Source organism: Macaca mulatta, chromosome 3, assembly GCF_049350105.2.
Source record: "Macaca mulatta isolate MMU2019108-1 chromosome 3, T2T-MMU8v2.0, whole genome shotgun sequence".
Classification (NCBI taxonomy): domain Eukaryota; kingdom Metazoa; phylum Chordata; class Mammalia; order Primates; family Cercopithecidae; genus Macaca; species Macaca mulatta.
This window is the reverse complement of record NC_133408.1, coordinates 30,582,920-30,604,319: the sequence shown is the minus strand read 5'-3', so window position 1 is coordinate 30,604,319 and position 21,400 is coordinate 30,582,920.

The window sequence follows — 21,400 nt, the reverse complement described above, 5'->3', positions numbered from 1 at the left end:
AAAAGAAAAACCTATCAACCAAAAAGAACTCCTATATCAGATGGATTCAGAGGCAAATTCTACCAGACATACAAAGAAGAGCTTATACCAATGTTACTGTAATTCAAAAAAGTGAGGAGGAGAGACTCCTGCATAACTCATTCCATTAATCCAGCATCATCCTGATACCAAAATCCGGCAAAAAAAAAATGAAAAAGGAAAACTACAGGCCGATATCTCTGAGGAACACAAATACAAAAATTCACAACAAAATACTAGCAACCCAAATCCAGCTGCACATCAAAAAGTTAATTCACCATGATCAAGTAGGCTTCCTTCCTGGGATGCAAGTTTAGTTCAACACATACAAATTGATAAATGCAATTAACCACATAAACAGAATTAAAAACAAAAACCATATGGTCATCTTAATAGATGCAGACAATGCTTTTGATAAAATCCAACATCCCTTTATGATTTAAAAACAAACCCTCAACTAGGCATCGAAAAAACACCTCAAAATAATAAGGGTCATCTATTAAAAAACCCATAGCCAAAGTTATACGGAATGGAACCATTTATCTTGAGAACTGGAATAAGACAAGGTTGCCTACTGTTAGCACTCCTCTTCAATACAGTACTGGAAGGCCTACCCCAAGCAGTCAGGTAAGAGAAATAAAAGGCATTCAAATAGCAATAGAAGAAGTCAAATTATTTCTCTTCACTGATTATATAATTCTATACCTAGAAAACACTAAAGGCTCCACCAAAAGGCTCCTAGAACTAAAAAGTGACTTCAATAAAGTTTCCAGATATAAAACCAAAGTACAAAACTCAGCAGTATTTCTCTACACTAATAGCGTTCAAGCTGAAAGAGAAGTCATGAATGCAATCCCATTTATAGTAGCCACACAAATAAAATACCTAGGAAATACACATAAAAACAATGAGATACCATCTCACACCTATCAGAATGACTATTACTGAAAAAAAAAAAAAAACAAAACTGGTTCTGGTGAGGCTTTGGAGAAAAAGGAATGCTTATACCCTGCTGGTGGAACTGTAAATTAGCTCAGCCATTGTGGAAAGCCATTTGGAGATTTCCCAAAGAACTAAATACAGAACCACCATTCGACCCAGCAATCACATTACTAGGTGTATACCCAAAGGAAAATAAACCATTGTACCAAAAAGACACATGCCTTCATATATTTACCACAACACTATTCACAACGGGAAAAGTATGGAGTCAACCTAGGTGCCCGTCATCAGTGGATTGGATAAAGAAAATGTGATACATATACACCATGGAATACTATGTAGCCATTAAAAATGAAATCATGTCCCTGACAGCAACGTGGATGCAAGTAGTCGCCATTATCCTAAGGAATTAATGCAGTAACAGAAAACCAAATACCTTAAATTCTCACTTAGAAGTGAGAGCTAAATATTGATTACTCATGGACGTAAAGCTGGTAACAGTAGACACTGGGGACTATTAAGGGAGGAGGAGGAAGGGGAGCAAAGGTTGAAAAACTTCCTGTGGGGTACTATGCTCACTCCCTGGGTGACAGGATCAATCATAGCCCAAGCCTCAGCATCACACAATATACCCAGGTAACAAACCTGCACAGGTACCCTCTGAATCTAAATACAATTTTAAATAAAACTAACAAGCAAACAAACAAAACAAAGAAGTGAAAAAAGGGTAATTATATGGGAATTTTCCTTATCACCTTAGGCATGGTATTTATCAGAATAAAAATTAACAAAGTATTAGTAGTGAAAGTACACCAGCTTATAAATAGAGTTACTTTTCTGCTAGTGGGCACCAAATTGGGGTACATACACCCCAGAATATATGCAAGAGGGATCATGGAGATATGTGAAGAATTTATTAAAAATTCTAATAATTTTTATCCAAAATTTGGTGATTAAGCTTCATTAATGTTTAGACTAGTAAGGTACATATTACTAACGCACAGATAATCATCTTTATATTGTAGGGTGCATGGTTGCTCAAATATGCTTACTGATAGAAATACAAATTTAATTAAGGCTAGGTGTAGTGGCTCATGCCTGCAATCCCAGCACTTTGGGATTGTAGTCTGAGACCAACCTGGGGAATGTAGTAAGATGCAGAAAGAAAGAAAAAGAAAAAGGAAAAGGAAAGAAGGAAGGAAGGAAGGGAGAGACAGAGAGAGAGAGAAAGAGAGAGAGAGAGAGAGAGAGAGAGAAAGAAAGAAAGAAAGAAAGAAAGAAAGAAAGAAAGAAAGAAAGAAAGAAAGAAAGAAAGAAAGAAAAAAAGAAAGAAAGAAAGAAAGGAAGGAAGGAAGGAAGGAAGGAAGGAAGGAAGGAAGGAAGGAAGGAAGGAAGGAGCCAAGTATAGTTGTGTGTGAAAGAAAGAAAGAAAAAGAGGAAAGAAAGAGAGAAAGAGGAAGGAAGGAAGGAAGGAAGGGAGAGACAGAGAGAGAGAGAAAGAGAGAGAGAGAGAAAGAAAGAAAGAAAGAAAGAAAGAAAGAAAGAAAGAAAGAAAGAAAGAAAGGAAGGAAGGAAGGAAGGAAGGAAGGAAGGAAGGAAGGAAGGAAGGAAGGAAGGAAGGAAGGAAAGAAGGAAGGAAGGAAAGAAAGGCAGGCAGGAAGGAGCCAAGTATAGTTGTGTGTGAAAGAAAGAAAGAAAAAGAGGAAAGAAAGAGAGAAAGAGGAAAGAAAGAGAGAAAGAGGAAGGAAGGAAGGAAGGAAGGAAGGAAAGAAAAGAAAAGAAAAAGAAAGAAAAGAAAAAAGTTAGCCAGGTATAGTAGTGTGTGGAAGAAAGGAAGGAAGGAAGGAAGGAAGGAAGGAAGGAAGGAAGGAAAGAAAGGCAGGCAGGAAGGAGCCAAGTATAGTTGTGTGTGAAAGAAAGAAAGAAAAAGAGGAAAGAAAGAGAGAAAGAGGAAAGAAAGAGAGAAAGAGGAAGGAAGGAAGGAAGGAAGGAAAGAAAAGAAAAGAAAAAGAAAGAAAAGAAAAAAGTTAGCCAGGTATAGTAGTGTGTGGAAGGAAGGAAGGAAGGAAGGAAGGAAGGAAGGAAGGAAGGAAGGAAGGAAGGAAAAGAAAAGAAAAGAAAAAAGTTAGCCAGGTATAGTAGTGTGTGGAAGAAAAGAAGGAAGGAAGGAAGGAAGGAAGGAAGGAAGGAAGGAAAAGAAAAGAAAAGAAAAGAAAAAAGTTAGCCAGGTATAGTTGTGTGTGGAAGGAAGGCAGGAAGGCAGGAAGGCAGGAAGGAAGGCAGGAAGGCAGGAAGGCAGGAAGGCAGGAAGGCAGGAAGGCAGGAAGGCAGGAAGGAAGGAAGGAAGGAAGGAAGGAAGGAAGGAAGGAAGGAAGGAAGGAAGGAAGGAAGGAAGGAAGGCAGGCAGGAAGGCAGGCAGGAAGGAAGTTAGCCAGATATAGTTGTGTGTACTTGTGTTCCCGGCTACTCAAGAGGCTGAGGCAGGAGGATCACTTGAGCCCAGGAGGTTGAAGCTGCAGTGTGCAATGATCATGCCACTGTACTCCAGCCTGGGTGATGGAGTCAGACCCTGTCTCAAAAAAGAGAGATAGAGAGAAATTTAAAATTTTGAAAAGCACCAACCTAAACAATAAGGGAAATGTTACATTAGGTTACATTGTCTCTAGACTATACTGTAGCAACTTTTTAGAATAACAGGAGTCCACAGGAGCAAAGTCTTTGAAGAAAACCTAAGTAACAATTTTAAACAAAGGAAACATGTTTTAAGCATAAAGTTCAGTGTTTCTGAAAATGGATAATGCTAACTCAACAACACACATAGCTGACATCTGCACTAGGAAAATGTGAGAGAGAAAGGAAGGGGGGGAGGGAGGCACAGAGGGAGGGAGGGAGGGAATGTGAAGAGAAAGTAAATACAGTGTAAAAGTAAAGACCAGTGCCAGCTGAGTGCGGTGGCTCATGCCTGTAATCTCAGCACTTTGGGAGGCTGAGGCCGGTGGATCACAAGGTCAGGAGTCCAAGAGCAGCCTGGCCAACATGGTGAAACCCCGTCTCTACTAAAAATACAAAAAAGAAAAAATTAATCTGGCATAGGGGCACATGCCTGTAGTCCCAGCTACTCAGGAGGCCGAGGCAAAATGATCACTTGAACCTGGGAAGCAGAGGCTGTAGTGAGCTGAGCTCGCTTCACTGCACTCCAGCCAGGGCGACAGAAAGAAACTCCTCTCAAAAGTAAATAAATAAATAAATAAATAAATAAATAAATAAATAATAAAAGACTAGTGCTTTACTAGTAACTGATAATAACTAAAGATTTTAGTGTCTAATATATTGTTTTTAAAAAAAACCTGCTTGTCTTTAGTAAACCATAATTTTTTGTTTCCTCAGCTAAAGACACTCTGACAAATTCAGGTGCCAATGAAAATGAAAACAAAACTGCTCTACTCATATTTTTTTCCTTCATTCTCGATGTTGTTCCTCTGCCTCCAGGTCGGTGCAGTGTCTGATCTGAAGGAGTAGACAACAAGCCACTGAGCATTCTTCCTCCTGAGAACTGTAGATTGCACAACCTGATACCAATCATAGCTCAAGACCGTTATACTAGAAATCAGAAAACTTAGACTGGAGAACATTCACTTTGGAATGGTTGGGTTTAAATTCCCTTTCTGTGAAATCCTATGTTGCCCCTGTTTATTTCCAAAATCCTAGCTGGAATTGTCTATGATCCTATATTATTTCATCATATCAATTTGAAATGTACTATAGGGGAAAAATATACAACCTGTAAATTTCTCTGATCTATCGTATAATTTCATCTATGAATTGCAGTGTTCCAAATGTGATCATAAGATTCATTCATGGCCGGGCGCGGTGGCTCAAGCCTGTAATCCCAGCACTTTGGGAGGCCGAGACGGGCGGATCACGAGGCCAGGAGATCGAGAGACGATCCCGGCTAACACGGTGAAACCCCGTCTCTACTAAAAAATACAAAAAAAAAAAACTAGCCGGGCGAGGTGGCGGGCGCCTGTAGTCCCAGCTACTCGGGAGGCTGAGGCAGGAGAACGGCGTAAACCCGGGAGGCGGAGCTTGCAGTGAGCTGAGATCCGGCCACTGCACTCCAGCCTGGGCGACAGAGCAAGACTCCGTCTCAAAAAAAAAAAAAAAAAAAAAGATTCATTCATATGTTTATTTAGGAAGTATTTATCAATTCCCCCGTGATCTGTCAGATAACGTGCCAAATGCTTCACCTATGACAGTAAATAGAGATACCTCTTTTGTGTATTCACAGAGTTTAGGGGCTGCTGGAAAAGACAGATTAGTAAGCATTTACACAAGCAAGGTGCTAAGAACTACGACGGGGGCATGTGAGGCATATAAGAACATAGATAAATATTTAATTCTGACTTAAAGGGTTAACATTTCCTGGAGGAAGTAACTTATAAGTCACCCTAAAATATAAATAAGAATTGACCAGGCAAAGGGGTGACAAAGTCCAGATGAAGAAAAGTCATTGGCACCATACACATCCAAAAGAGACATTTTAAGAAATCTAAAGTCTGGGCTGCTATACTATACATCTCTGGGGACAGTACCAGAGCCCATGAGGTCCTCCCTTGAATTGTGCGGGCCACAGTATTTTTGGCATAAGGTCATCCCTTCAAAACTTCCTTTATTATGGTTGAGGTCAGAAGTATCCGTGAAGACATGAAGAGGTAAGAAGAGGTCAAATATAACAGAGCATCGTAATCCAAGTGTTGAAGCTGGGTGAAAGTATTTTTTTCTTTTTTATTATACTTTAAGTTCTAGGGTACATGTGCACAACGTGCAGTTTGTTACATATGTATACATGTGCCATGTTGGTGTGCTGCACCCACTAACTCGTCACTTACATTAGGTATGTCTCCTAATGCTGTCCCTCTCCCCTCCCCACACCCCACAACAGGCCCTGGTGTGTGATGTTCCCCTTCCTGTGTCCAAGTGTTCTCATTGTTCACTTCCCACCTATGAGTGAGAATATGCGGTGTTTGGTTTTCTTTTCTTGCGATAGTTTGCTGAGAATGATGGTTTCCAGCTGTATCCATGTCCCTACAAAGGACATGAACTCATCCTTTTTTATGGCTGCATAGTAGTCCATGGTGTGTATGTGCCACATTTTCTTAATCCAGTCTGTCATTGATGGACATTTAGGTTGGTGGGTGAAAGTATTTGAAGCAGAGAAAACAAAAACAGTCATATCACCAATGTGATACCCAAGGACTCTCAGTGGGTCAAGAGAGGCCTGAGCTACTTCTGTTTCTTCAGATACAGTATTTACCATTTCTAGAATTTCCATTTGGTTCTTTTTCAGAGTTTGCATTTTTCTAATGTAATACTCCATCTTATTTTACTTATTATATTTATTTTCCTCTGAATTCTTCAACATGTTTGCAATCATTATTTTAAATTTCTTGTCTGCTAAATTCAACATCTGGGTCACCTGTAAGTCTATTTTTATTGAGGTTTCCCTCCTGATTGTGAGTCTCGTATTCCCGCTTTTGTGCCTGTCTCATGTTTAGTCAAATGATCTTAGACACTGGGAGCAAGTAATAGTTTCCTCTATAAAGGGCTTGCTTTTTATCCTGTCAGAAAGCCAGGATGAGGGACGAGCTCTTTGATCCAACCAAGACTAAAACTGGGTTAGGAATGAGTAGTTGCTGTAGATAGTTTTGCCTGGTTTCAAATGTCTTGGGTATGGGATCAAGACCCTTTTCTCCAGCAGGACGTTGAGATCTAAGCATTGCAAGACTAAGATTTCTCTTTGCTTTTCAGTCCAGTCCTTGGGCTCCCATGCCACCATTTATTCAGCAGAAGTCCTATGGAGAAAATTGGTGGGCAGGAAGAATTCACTACACATCTGAAACTCCTGCATGTTTCAAGCCACCATCGCAGTCCGTGTGCAGCGAATAAAAGTCTGGCTGGATTTTCCTTCTCACAGGAGTGTTTCTGCCGATGTCAAGTGTGTTATTCTGACTGCCTGGGCACCCAGATGCAGTAGGTATGCTCAGAGGAGAAAGTAGCTCCCACTGTCTGCTCATGTCAGAAGGGGTAATCCCTCTCTGTACTCCACTGCATGTAGACACTTTTGCATCCATACTTTTTGATAGTCTTAAGGAAAACATGACTTGTGAATCTGGCCAACGTTGTCTCATTGCCAGAGCAAGTGAAATGGTCTTTCCTAATCCACCACAAATTAAGTGATAGTGGAAGTCTCTACTTCTATTATTTTCTGTTTGGAGAGGTTTCTTATACTGCACAGTTTGCCTAGTAGAGCTCCAAGCAATGCCACATTATTAGAGTGCTGATTATCTAATGAACATTTAATATTGTTTCATATTTGCAAAAATTTATAACTCTATTGCCATGAGCAGTGTAGTCAGTATTTTTCTCATTAGAGATCATCAAGTCATGCAAAGTAAGTACTTTCCAAGTTTAAATGATAATGGTCAATCTATTTACTCCTTTGACATTATGAAGAAGATCATGATCGTCACTAACACCTATGTAATGGATACTCACAGGGCCCCGTCTCACATTCTTACAACCCATCTTTTTACTTCAGACATCGCTATAAAATCAGCTGCATGCATTTGTAAACTGACAACAGCTGCTTCAGCTGCCTCCTGTATCTCTCATTCTGATTCCTGAGGCTTTTTTACCACCACCTCATGGGACTCCTTTAAGAACTCGCTAAGTCATTCTGACCCACACACAAATCAGAGGTGTGAGGGAGCTAACACTACAAGGACAATCCTTGACCAATGGAAAAAGAAGGAGAGTAGTGAATAAACGCTACCCTCAGTCATCTCTAAACTGGACAGTTCTGAGGTTCGCTTTACACAGGTCCTCAAGGGTATCTGGTAGGATTGATTGAGCTCCAGTTGTCCACAGTAGCGATTAGATGAATAAAGCACCCTGGGATTGGTTTTCTCCCTTCCTCTGCCTCACTCTTTCCAGTCCCTAGTACTGTTTCTTGGGATCACTTCCTAAAATAAACTATCGGCATGCAAGCTGTCATATGACGCTGTACTTTAGGGAGCATCATGGATAAAACAGCTTGGAAAGACTGAACAACAATTACAGGAAAGGCAAATAAAATAAACTAGAGGTGAGGGTGCATGATGATTTCAGAGATATGAAAAGATCAGAAGAACTATCACTACGGCATCATGCAAAGGGTGTCTTTATTTTAAAAACCTCTAACAACCTATTTCGTGCATCCATTTCCTAGAATGCACTCTCATGTTAACAGTATATGAGTATTTTTAAAATAAAAAATTGCCAAAATTTGTCCTAAAACTTGAGATATATTTTAAGTATTTCCACTTACACTATCAACACTTTAATGCACATACAAAAAGATCAGTGGCATAAAATAGGGCCATGCTAAATATATTATAGAACACATGGAAAAATTCGCAGGGCACCACAGGCCATTGCCTCTCGTAATAAAACACAAATATGGCATAATTTAAAGTTGTGCGATAACGTCTGTCACCCGTGTGTGTGTGTGTGTGTGTATGCATATCATAGATAAAATGACCTTTTTAGTCCAGTCTACACTAATCCCTCCACAAGCTCATACCTGAGGAATGAAGAATCAATGATGAGGATGAGTGTGAATATCCAAATGGCTGCTGGAAGACTGGGCAACCAGAGTGATAACAAACGGTTGGTTTTGCCAGGCGCGGTGGCTCACGCCTGTAATCCCAGCACTTTGGGAGGCCGAGGCGGGCGGATCACAAGGTCAGGAGATCGAGACCACGGTGAAACCCCGTCTCTACTAAAAATACAAAAAATTAGCCGGGCGCGGTGGCGGGCGCCTGTAGTCCCAGCTACTCAGGAGGCTGAGGCAGGAGAATGGCGTGAACCTGGGAGGCGGAGCTTGCAGTGAGCCGAGATCGCGCCACTGCACTCCAGCCTGGGCGACAGAGCGAGACTCTGTCTCAAAAAAAAAAAACTGTTGGTTTTCATCAACTCTCACTCCCACTATTTGCCTCAAACAAAGCTACTTCTACAATTACCTGTGTTATTACTGCTATTACTATACTACCCATAATAATAACCTTGGACAATTGTCAACAGACAATTGACATTCTCTTGATTAGTAAATTTTTAGTAAAAATCTTTATGACATCTCTATTTTATTACCTTTAACTTAAAATATACATGAAAGTTTAAGCAAATAAAGCTTTAAGACCAGTTTCCTTGACACCTTTCCTTTTCCAATAAATGTACCTGATTTTTGCACCCATATGAAAGTACCAGAGCCAACAAGTAGGGTACCGATCTCAGTGAGACATGACAGTGGACTGAAACAGGGATGAAGTAAAGTCAAAGATTTGAAAGATGTTTAGGAAATAAAACTGCTAGAACTTGGTGATTAGATATGTGGAATGACAATCTAACACATACTACTAGAAATGGGTTTTACTTTCCCTTCTAATCTAACAGTAGCTACGAGTGAACCACTCCGTGTAGGTGATAGAGCTTTAATCAGGATGAAATAGAGCTTGATGAAGAAAATGTAGGTGATTTAGGGAAAAAAGGATTTGAAGAAAGCATTAAAAAAATATTCAATCCTGCGTAGAGAATCGAAGAGAGAAGTATTTGCACCCTGATGAAGTCTGACCAAGAGAAGTACAGTCAATTAACATCTAAATGAAATAAATACTGATTCTCTTAGACTAAACTTTCATTAAGTGCTGAATGTCACCCCTTGTTCATGTAAGCCTCTGTTTATAAATGAGGGGTGAATCACCCCCCTCCCTCCAGGGGCGCTTGGCAATGTCTAAAGACATTTTTGGCTATGATAACACAGGTCAGGATGTTAGCGCTACTGGAATCTCATACATAGAGACCAAGAGTGTTGCTAAATATCTTATAATGCACAAGATAGCCCCCTACAACAAATAATTATCCAGCACTAATGTCAATGGTGCCATGTCTGAGAAACCCTAGAATTCATTGACATAAGAAATATCAAATTAGACACCCAGACACTGTCATGTTGTAGGAGGCATGAAGAAAAGAAAGTCATAGGTCCTGCCCATGAAGAAGAAATCACTTAAACTTATTAATTTTCAATGTAAGAACAACTATTCAAATAATGTCACAGATAGTAATAAGACATATGTCATAAATCAGTTATGTCTGTGATTGCTAGATAAATGGCATCAATAAGTGCTCAATCTATATTTTTGTAGAGTGGAGAGCAAAAGTCAGCCTAGAAAAAAAAGCATACCTGTTTTGTGAACACAGCATTTCTGAGGTGTCTGGAGGAGAAATAACTTAGGATTTAGCTAAGAGAAAAAAAAAAAAAGTCATGTGAAACACAAAATATTCTATTTTGGGCAACTTCATGAGTTTTCCAGAGAAAAAAAGATATACTCCATTGCTTAAGGCCAGATTCAGGATGGTCTTTTTTTTTTTTTTTTACCTGAAAGTGGAGTTTTGAGCAGTAAAGTGACAGAATGAAATTTATCTTTCAGAAAAAGCAATTACGTGGCAGTAGCTGGAACTGACTGTATATCAGAGGCACTGTGGACAAAGAAAGATATCAAGAAGGAAAAAATGTTTGAATAGTGACATTAAAGATTCTTGCAAAAAAATGGTGGCTCTGAGTAAGAAGACAAAACATATAAGATCAACCTGAGAATCAGGAATGGACAGGATTATCCAAATGTTTATAAAAGCAAAGAAGAAAGCAATTTGTTTTGTTAAAGGGAATATTAAAGATCCTCATGCATGTGTAAAACTAATAAACTTGATATGCTTTTCTTTTATTAAAAAACCTTACTTACACCAACTTGACCATCATCTTCTGTGACCTCTTTTTGGTGTAAATAATGGTAGTCTCTGGTAATTAGAGGTAGAGAATGACTACATATGATTATAATGATAGGTATAGCAACTACCTTTAAGGCACCATGGAGAAATATTTCAGCTTCACCTGGCTTTTATTCCAGCACTTGGGCAACAACGGTCCTGCATAAGCTCTGTCCAGCTTCCTGTAGGTAACTTCTGACCACGGTTTGTCTCAGGTCTGTGTTGTGTGCCTCCTCCCTCCTTACCCTGGGCTTTTCCAAGTCGGATGTGCTTGATGTCCATATTTTCACAACCTGAGGGTCAATGAGAGTTAACATCCCATGTGGGCACAGTAAGGAATCAAGGACAGAAGCCAGTAGATATATGCTCCCCACCCAAACCCTGCCTACATGAGATTTCAAGGTGTAGATTATATTGTTTCTCAGGTGGTCCTATAAAATTTAAGAAACCAATCACCTCTATCAGTAGCCAACTAAAGAAGACATCTTTGCATTGCTTCTTTCTTGTTTCTGCTTCCTTCCCCTGTCACTCTCATTTGATCTCTGGGTTTAAACACCAGAATAAAGCATTTGTCCTTAACTCTGTGTTCCAAGTATGCTTTCTGAAGAACTTAGGTAAAGGCAATCATAATGACATTGATGATGATGATAACAACAACTAATATTGTGGATACATCGTTTTCGTTTTTACAGGTGAAGAAACTAAGGAAGAGAGACGTTGCCTTCATTTCCTCGTAATAAGTTTAGTCACAATAAAGAAAACAACAAAACAAAAAATAAATAAAATAGAGTAAGTTACAATGTCTTGCTAATGAGACTACATGTTTACTCATTGACATTTCCCCTCTCCAAATAAAGCAAGATAAGCACGAGGGGAAAATAGGTGGCTACATTAAGTAGACATTTCTAGTTTGTTTTGGTCACAGATGAAACACTGATTCAGTGAACACATTACAAAGTAGACTTGTAAATTACCCATTATTTATTATCATCGCATTAACTCTAGTAGTGGAGTTATTTATTTATGTGTGACTATTATTTGAGAAGTCTTCTTCAATACCAGATTGCCTTTTAAAATTTGAGAAATAATGGCATTCTGGGGACAGAATAGCAAGCACCTTGTTGGGTGGTGAGTCATGTCTTCAGGGTATATATTAGCTGTTTCTAGCAGTCCTCAGCATTTGAAGAGTATCTTAATGATGCTTCTCCAAAGCATTTTTAAAAATAGAAAATAAATGAATAAATATAAAACATTATTTACATTTCTTCCTGAGATACTTAAATTTTGTGGTTGTGACACCTTTGGCATGCCAGGCAGGATTATGTGACTCTGCAAGAACCATAGCATTATTGAACTTGGAGTACCCTCTAATGCAGAAATGACTCCAGTGGCAGAAAACATAGATCAAAACATTCAATTCCCATCGAAACACCTGGAAAGCTTTCCCAAGAAGGACGAGTACAGCAAAGACCACAATAAATACTACTAACTCCCCAGACATTGATAGGCATCCATCCACAGGCATCAAGACCATCCGGGAAAACATGATCTCACCAAACTAAATAAGGCACCCATCACCAATTCTGGAGAGACAGAGATATGTGATCTTTCAGACAGAGAATTCAAAAGAGCTCTTTTTTGTTTGTTTATTGCTTTTTTTTTTTTTTTTTTTTTTTTTTTTTTTTTTTTTTGAGACAGTTTTGCTCTTGTTGCCCAGGCTGGAGTGCAATGGTGCAATCTCGGCTCACCACAACTTCCACCTCCCGGGTTCATGTGATTCTCCTGCCTCAGCCTCCTGAGTAGCTGGGATTACAGGCATGCACCACCATGCCCGGCTAAGTTTGTATTTTTAGTAGAGACAAGGTTTCTGCATGTTGGTCAGGCTGGTCTCAAACTCCCGACCTCAGGTGATCTGCCTGCCTCGGCCTCCCAAAGTGTTGGGAATACAGGCGTGAACCACTGCGCCCAGCTGAAAATAGTTGCTTTGAGGAAATTCAATGATATCTAAAATAATGCAGAGAACTAATTCAGAATCCTATTGGATAAATTTAACAATGAAATGGAAATAACTAATAAGAACCAAGCAAAGACTCTGAAGCTGAAAAAGGTAATTGACATACTGAAGAATGCATCAGAGTCTCTCAAGAACAGAAGTGATCAAGCAGAATAAACAATTAGTGATCTTGAAGATGGGCTCTTTGGAAATGCACAGTCAGAGAAGACAAAAAACAAAGGAGAATGAAACACAACTACAAGATCTAGAAAACAGGCTCAAAAGGGCAAATGTAAAAGTTATTGGTCTTAAAGAGGAGATAGAGAGAGAGAGATCAGGGTAGAAAGTTTATTCAAAGGGATAATACAGAAATCATCTCAAATCTAGAAAAAGATATCAATATTAAAGTATGATAAAGTTATAGAACACGAAGCAGATTTTATCCAAAGAAGACTAAATCAAGACATGTGGTAATTAAACACCCAGAGGTCAAGAATAAAGAAAAGATCCTAAAAGTAGCAAGATAAAAGAAACTAATAATGTACAAAGGAGATCCAATACATCTATCAGCAGGCTTTTTGGTGGAAACTTTAGATGCCAGGAGAGACTGGTATGACATAGTAAAAGAGCTGAAGGAATTAAAAAACCTGTCCCAGAATAGTACAACCAGCAAAAATATTCTTCAAACATGAAGGAGAAATAAAGACTCTCCCAGACAAGAAAAACCTGAAGGATTTCATCAAAGCCAGACCTGTTCTACAAGCAATGTTAAAGGGAATTCTTCAGTCTGAATAAAATGATATTAATGAGCAATAAGAAATCACCTGAAGGTACAAAACTCACTGGTAATAGAAAGTATACAAAAAACACAGAATAATATAACACTGTAATTGTGGTGTGTAAACTACTCATATGTTGAGTAGAAAGACTAAAATATGAACCAATCAAAAATAATAACTACAGCAATGTTTCAAGGCATAGGCAGTACAATAAGAGACAAATAGAAACAACGAAAAGTTTAAAAAGCCAGGAGATAAAGCTGAAGTGTGGAGTTTCTGTTTTTGTTAGTTTTTTCTTTGTTTGTTCCTGTAATCAGTGTTAAGTTGTCATTAGTGTAAAATAATGAATTATAAGATATTATTCACAAGTCTCAAGGTAACTTCAAATTAAAAAACATACAACAGATACACAAAATATAAAAAGTAAGACATTAAAACCACCAGTAAAAATCACTTTCACTAAGAGGAAGACAGAAAGTAAGGAAAGAACAAAGAAAAGATCACAAAGCAAGCGGAAAACAAATAACAAAATGGCAGAGGTAAATTCTTACAAATAATAACATTGAATGTAAATGGACTAAACTCTCCAATCCAAAGACTCAGAATGGCTGAATGAATTTTTTTTAAATGCCTGATGATATGTTGGCAACAAGAAACAAACTTCACATATAAAGACACACATAGACTGAAAATAAACAGAGAAAGATATCACATGCAAATGGAAACCAAAAAAGAGCAGGGGTCATTATACTTATATGGGACACAATATATTTCAAGACAAAGGCCATTAAAAGAGACAAAGAAGGTCAATATATGATGATAAGCAGTCAATTCAACAAGAATACATACAATTATAAATATATATGCACACAACACAGAAGCACCTAGATATATAAAGCTAATTGGATTAGAGCTAAAGAGAGAGAGAGACCCAAATATAAGAATAGCCAGAAATTTCAACACTACACTTTCAACAATAGACAGATTATCCAGACAGAAAATCAACAAAAAAAATATGGACCTAATCTGCACTATAAACCAAATGGACCTCATAAATATGTACAGAACATTTCAACCAATGGCAGCAGAATACACATTCTTCTCCTCAGCACATTGATCATTCTCGAGGTAGACCACATGTTACGCCACAAAATGAGTCTTAAGAATTTCAAAAAATGTAAAGTTATATCAAGTATCTTCTTTGCCCACAAAAGAGTCAATCTAAAAGTCAATAACAAGGGGGATTTTGGAGACTATGCCAAAATGTACAAATTAAACAATATGCTCCTGAATGACCAGTGGGTTAATGAACAAATAAATAGAAAATTTTAAAACTTTTCAAAGCAAATAACAATGGAAATACAACATATCAAAATGTGTGGCATACAGCAACAGGAGTACAAAGAGTAAAGTTTAACCTATAAGTGCCTACATCAAAAAAGTATAAAAATTTCAAATATGGCCGGGTGCGGTGGCTCACGCCTGTAATCCGAGCACTTTGGGAGGCTGAGGCGGGCGGATCATGAGGTCAGGAGATGGAGACCACTCTGGCTAACACGATGAAACCCTGTCTCTACCGAAAATACAAAAAATTAGCCGGGCTTGATGGTGGGCACCTGTAGTCCCAGCTACTCGGGAGGCTGAGGCAGGAGAATGGCGTGAACTTGTAAGTTAGAACTTGCAAGTTAGAACTTGCAGTGAGCCGAGATCGCGCCACTGCACACTCCAGCCTGGGTGACAGGGCAAGACTCCGTCTCAAAAAAAAAAAAACAAAAAAAAACACAACAAAAAAACACTTCAAATAAACAATTTAATGGTGCATCTTAAAGAGCTGGAAAAGCAAGAGCAAATTAAACCCCAAATTAGTAGAAGAAAACAAATAGTAAAGATCAAGCAGAAATAAATGAAATTGAAATGAAAAAAACAATACAAAAGATCAATGAAATAAAATATTGGTTCTTTGAAAAGATAAAATTGACAAGCCTTTAGCAGACTAATTAAGAAAAAAGAGAGATGATCCAAATAAATAAAGTCAGAGAAGAATAAGGAGAATCTAGAATAGATGGAGAAATTCTTAGACATAGATGTCCGCCTACCAAGAGTAAACCATGAAGAAATTTAAAACATAAATAGAGGCTGGGCATGGTGGCTCATGCCTGTAATCCCAGCACTTTTGGGAGCCCAAGGTAGGTGGATTACTTGAGGTGCAGAGTTTGAGACCAACCTGGCCAACATAGTGAAACCCTATCTCTACTAAAAATACAAAAGAAAATTAGACAGACATGGTGACATGCAATTGTAATCCCAGCTACTCAAGAGGCAGAGGCAGGAGAGTCTCTTTAATGTAGGAGGCAGAGACTGTAGTGAGCTGAATTTGCACCACTGCACTCCAGCCTGGGCAACAGAGTAAAACTCCATCTCAAAAAACAAACAAACAAACAAACAAAAGCATAAATAGACCAATAACAAAAAACAAGATTTAAACCATAAAAAACTGTATCACAGCAAAGAAAAGCCTGGAACCCGATGAATTCTTTGCTGAATTTTAGTTTGCAGTTGGGTAGTGTGATGCCTCCAGCTTTGTTCTTTTAGCTTAGGATGCTCTATTAGTCTGTTCTCATGCTGCTGATGAAGACATACCTGAGACTGGGCAATTTTCAAAAGAAAGCCATTTAATGGACTTACAGTTCCATGTAGCTGGGGAGGCCTCAGAATCATGGTGGAGGGTGAAAGGCATGTCTCACATGGTGGCGGACAAGAGAAGGAGGTTGTGCAGGGGAACACCCCCTTATATAACCGTTGGATCTCATGAGACTTATTCACTATCATCAGAACAGCACAAGAAAGACCTGCCCCTATGATTCAATTTCCTCCCACCAGGTCCCTTCCACATAGGAATTCAAGAAGAGATTTGGGGGGGTGGGAAACACAACCAAATCATATCAGACGCATTGGCTATTCAGGCTCTCTTTTGGTTCCATATGAATTTTAAAATGGTTTTTTTCTAATTCTGTGAAGAATGTCAATGGCAGTTTAATGGAAATGCCATTGAATGTATAAATTGCTTTGGATAGTACGGTCATTTTAATACTATTGATTCTTCCTATGCATGAGCATGGAATGTTTTTCTATTTGTTCGTGTCATCTCTGATTTCTTCGAGCAGTGGTTTGTAGTTCACCTCTCTTGTTCACTGTATTCCTCAGTATTTTATTATTTTTGTGGCAATTATGAATGGGAGTTTGTTTGTGATTTGGCTCTTGGTTTAATTGTTGTTGGTGTATAGAAATGTTAGTGATTTTGCACATTGATTTTGAGACTTTGCTGAAGTTGTTTATAACCTTAAGAGGCTTTTGGACCAAGACTATAGGGTTTTCTAGATATAGGATTATGTCATCTACAAACAGAAATAATTTGACTGCCTCTCTTCCCGTTTGACTGCCATTTCTTTCTTTCTTTTGCTGATTGCCTGGCCAGAAGTTCCAACACTATGTTGAATAGGAGTGGTGAGAGAGGGCATTCTTGTTTTCTGCTGGCTTTCAAGGGGAGTGCTTCCAGTATTTGCCCATTCAGTATGATATTGGTTGTGGGTTTGTCACAGATGGCTCTTATTATTTTGAGGTATGTTCCATCACTACTTAGTTTATTGAGAGTTTTTAAAATGAAGGAATGTTAAATTCTATCAAAACCCTTTTCTGCATCTACTGAAATAATCATGTGGTTTTTGTCTTTAGTTCTGTTTATGTGATGAATCACATTTATTGATTTGCATATGATGAACCAGCCTAGCATCTAGGACATGAATCCTACTTAATCATAGTGAATACATTTTTTGATGCTGAATTTGGTTTGCCAGCATTTTGTTGGATTTTTTGCATTAATATTCATCAAGGATATTGGCCTGAAGTTTTCTTATTTTGTTGTATCTCTGCCAGATTGGTATCAGGATGATGCTGGCCTCATCCTGAGTGAGTTATAGATGAGTCCTCTTCCACACTTCTTTGGAATGGTTTCAGTAGAGATGGTATCAGCTCTTCTTTGCACATCTGGTAAATTTCAGCTGTGAATCTGTCTTATCCTGAACTTTTTAAGGTAAGTAGGCTATTTATTACTACCTCAATTTGAAAACTCACTTTTGGTCTGTTCAGGAATTCCATTTCGTCCTGGTTCAGTATTGGGAAGGTGTATGTGCCTGTGAATTTATTCATTTCTTCTAGATTTTCTGGTTTACATGTATAGAGGTATTTATAATATTCTCTGATAGCTGTTTGTATTTCTGTGGGGTCAGTGGCAACATCTCCCTTATCATTTCTGATTGTGTTTATTTGAATCTTCCCCTTTTCATTATTAGTCTAGCTGGTGGTCTAACTCTTTTATTTATTTGTTCAAAAAAACCAGTTCCTGAATTTGTTGAGGTTTTGAATGGTCTCTCATACCTCTATCTCCTTCAGTTCAGCTTTGATTTCAGTTACTTCTTGTCTTCTGCTAAGTTTGAAATTTGTTTACTCTTGGTTCTCTAGTTCTTTTAGGTAAAATGTTAGGTTGTTAACTTAAGATCCTTCTAATTTTTTGATGTGGTCACTTAATGCTATAAATTTTCATTTTATCACTGCCTTAGCTGTGTCCCAAAGATTCTGGTAGGTTGTATCTTTTTTTCTCATTAGTTTCAAATAACTTCTTGCTTTCTGCCTTAATTTCATTATTTGCCCAAAAGTCATTCAGGAGCAGGTTATTCAATTTCCTTGTAATTGTATGGTTTTGAGTTAACGTCTTCATCTTGAGTTCTAATCTAATTGTGCTATTGTCTGAAAGACTGTGTGTCGTGATTTCAACTCTTTTGCATTTGCTGAAGAATGTTGTATTTCTCATTATATGATTAATTTTAGAGTAAGTAATATGTAGTAATGAGAAAAATGTATATTCAGTTGTTCTGGGGTGGAGAATTCAGTAGATTTAGATCAGGTTTATTTTAATCCAGAGCTGAGTTCAGGTCCTGAATATCTTTCTTAGGTTTCTGTCTCAATGATCTAATATTGACAGTGGGGTGTTAAATTCTCCCACTCTTATTGTGTGTGAGTCTAAGTCTCTTTGAAGATCTCTAAGAAATTGATTTATGAATATGGATGCTCCTGTGTTGGGTGCATATATATTTAAGATAGTTAGCTCTTCTTAGGTTGGTAATAACAAGCTTCTCTGAGCTAAAGGAGGATGTTTAAAACCATAGTAAGGAAGCTAAACACTTGAAAAAAGATTAGATGAATGGCTAACTAGAATAAACACTGTAGAGAAGACCTTAAATATCCTGATGGAGCTGAAACCATGGCATGAGAACTTCTTGATGCATGCACAAGCTTCAATAACTGATGCAATCAAGGGGAAGAAAGGGTATCAGTGACTGAAGATCAAATTAATGAAATAAAGTCAGAAGAGAAGTTTACAGAGAAAAGAGTAAAAAGGAACAAACAAGCCTCTAAAAAATATGGGAACATGTCAAAAGACCAAATCTACATCTGATTGATGTACCTGAAAGTAACGGGGAGAATGGAACCAAGTTGGAAAACACTCTCGGGATATTACCCAGGAGAACTTCCCCACCCTAGTAAGGCAGGCCAACATTCAAATTCAGGAAATACAGAGATCGCCACAAAGATACTCCCTGAGAACAGTAACCCCAAGACACATAATTGTCAGATTCACCAAGGTTGAAATGAAGGAAAAAATGTTAAGGGCAGCCAGAGAGAAAGGTCAGGTTACCAACAAAGGGAAGCCCATCAGACTAACAGTGGATCTCTCAGCACAAACTCTACAAGCCAGAAGAGAGTGGGGGCCAATATTCAACATTCTTAAAGAAAAGAATTTTCAACCCAGAATTTCATATCCAGCCAAACTAAGCTGCATAAGTGAAGGAGAAATAAAATTCTTCACAGACAAGCAAATGCCGAGAGATTCTGTCACCACCAGGCCTGCCTTACAAGAGCTCCTGAAGGAAGCACTAAACATAGAAAGGAACAACTGATACCAGTCACTGCAAAAACATGCATATTGTAAAGACCATCAATGCAAGGAAGAAACTACATCAACTAAGGGGCAAAATAACCAGCTAACATCATAATAACAGGATCAAATTCACACAAAACAATATTAACCTTAAATGTAAATGGGCTAAATGCCCCAATTAAAAGACATAGACTGGAAAATTGGATAAAAAAGAGTCAAGACCCATCAGTGTGCTGTATTCAGGAGACCCATCTCACATGCAGAGACACACATAGGCTCAAAATAAAGGGATGGAGGAAGATCTACAAAGCAAATAGAAAGCAAACAAACAAACAAACAAACAAAAACCCAGGGGTTACAATCCTAGTCTCTGATGAAATAGACTTTAAACCATCAAAGATCAAAAGAGACAAAGAAGGCCATTACTTAATGGTAAAGGGATCAGTTCAACAAGAAAAGCTAATTATCCTAAATATATATGCACCCAATACAGGAGCACCCAGATTCATAAAGCAAGTCCTTAGAGACCTACAAAGAGACTTAGACTCCCACACAATAATAATAGGAGACTTTAACACCCCACTGTCAACATTAGACAGATCAATGAGACAGAAAGTTAACAAGGATATCCAGGACTTAAACTCAGCTCTGCAGACCTAATAAACATCTACAGAATGCTCCATCCCAAATCAACAGAATATACATTCTTCTCAGCACCACTTCGCACTTATTCCAAAATTGACCACATAGTTGGAAGTAAAGCACTCCTCAGAAAATGTAAAAGAACACAAATTATAACAAACTGTCTCTCAGCCCACAGTACAATCAAATTGGAACACAGGATTAAGAAACTCACTCAAAACTGCACAGCTACATGGAAACTGAAAAACCTCCTCCTGAATGACTACTGGGTACATAACAAAATGAAGGTAGAAATAAAGATGTTCTTTGAAACCAATGAGAACAAAGACACAACATACCAGAATCTCTGGGACACATTTAAAGCAGTGTGTAGAGGGAAATTTATAGCACTAAATGCCCACAAGAGAAAGCAGGAAAGATCTAAAATCAACACCCTAACATCACAATTAAAAGAACTAGAGAAGCAGAGCAAAAACATTCAAAAGCTAGCAGAAGGCAAGAAATAACTAAGATCAGAGCAGAACTGCAGGAGATAGAGACACAAAGAAAACTTCAAAAAATCAATGAATCTAGGAGCTGGTTTTTTGAAAAGATCAACAAAGTTGATAGACTAGCAAGAATAATAAAGATGAAAAGAGAGAAAAATCAAATAGATGCAATAAAAAATGATAAAGGGGATATCACTACTGATCCCACAGAAATACAAACTACCATCAGAGAATACTATAAACACCTCTACAAAAATAAACTAGAAAATCTAGAAGAAATGGATAAATTCCTGGACACATACACCCTCCCAAGAATAAACCAGGAAGAAGTTGAATTCCTGAATAGACCAATAACAGCTCTGAAATTGAAGCAATAATTAATAGCCTACCAACAAAAAAAGTTCAGGACCAGATAGATTCACAGCCGAATTCAACCAGAGGTACAAAGAGGAGCTGGTACCATTCCCTCTGAAACAATTCCAATCAATAGAAAAAGAGGGAATCCTCCCTAACTCATTGTATGAGGCCAGCATCATCTTGATACCAAAGCCTGGCAGAGACACGACAAAAAAAAGAGAATTTCAGACCAATATCCCTGATGAATATTAATGCAAAAAAAACTCAATAAAATACTGGCAAACTAAATCCAGCAGAACATCAAAAAGCTTATCCACCACGA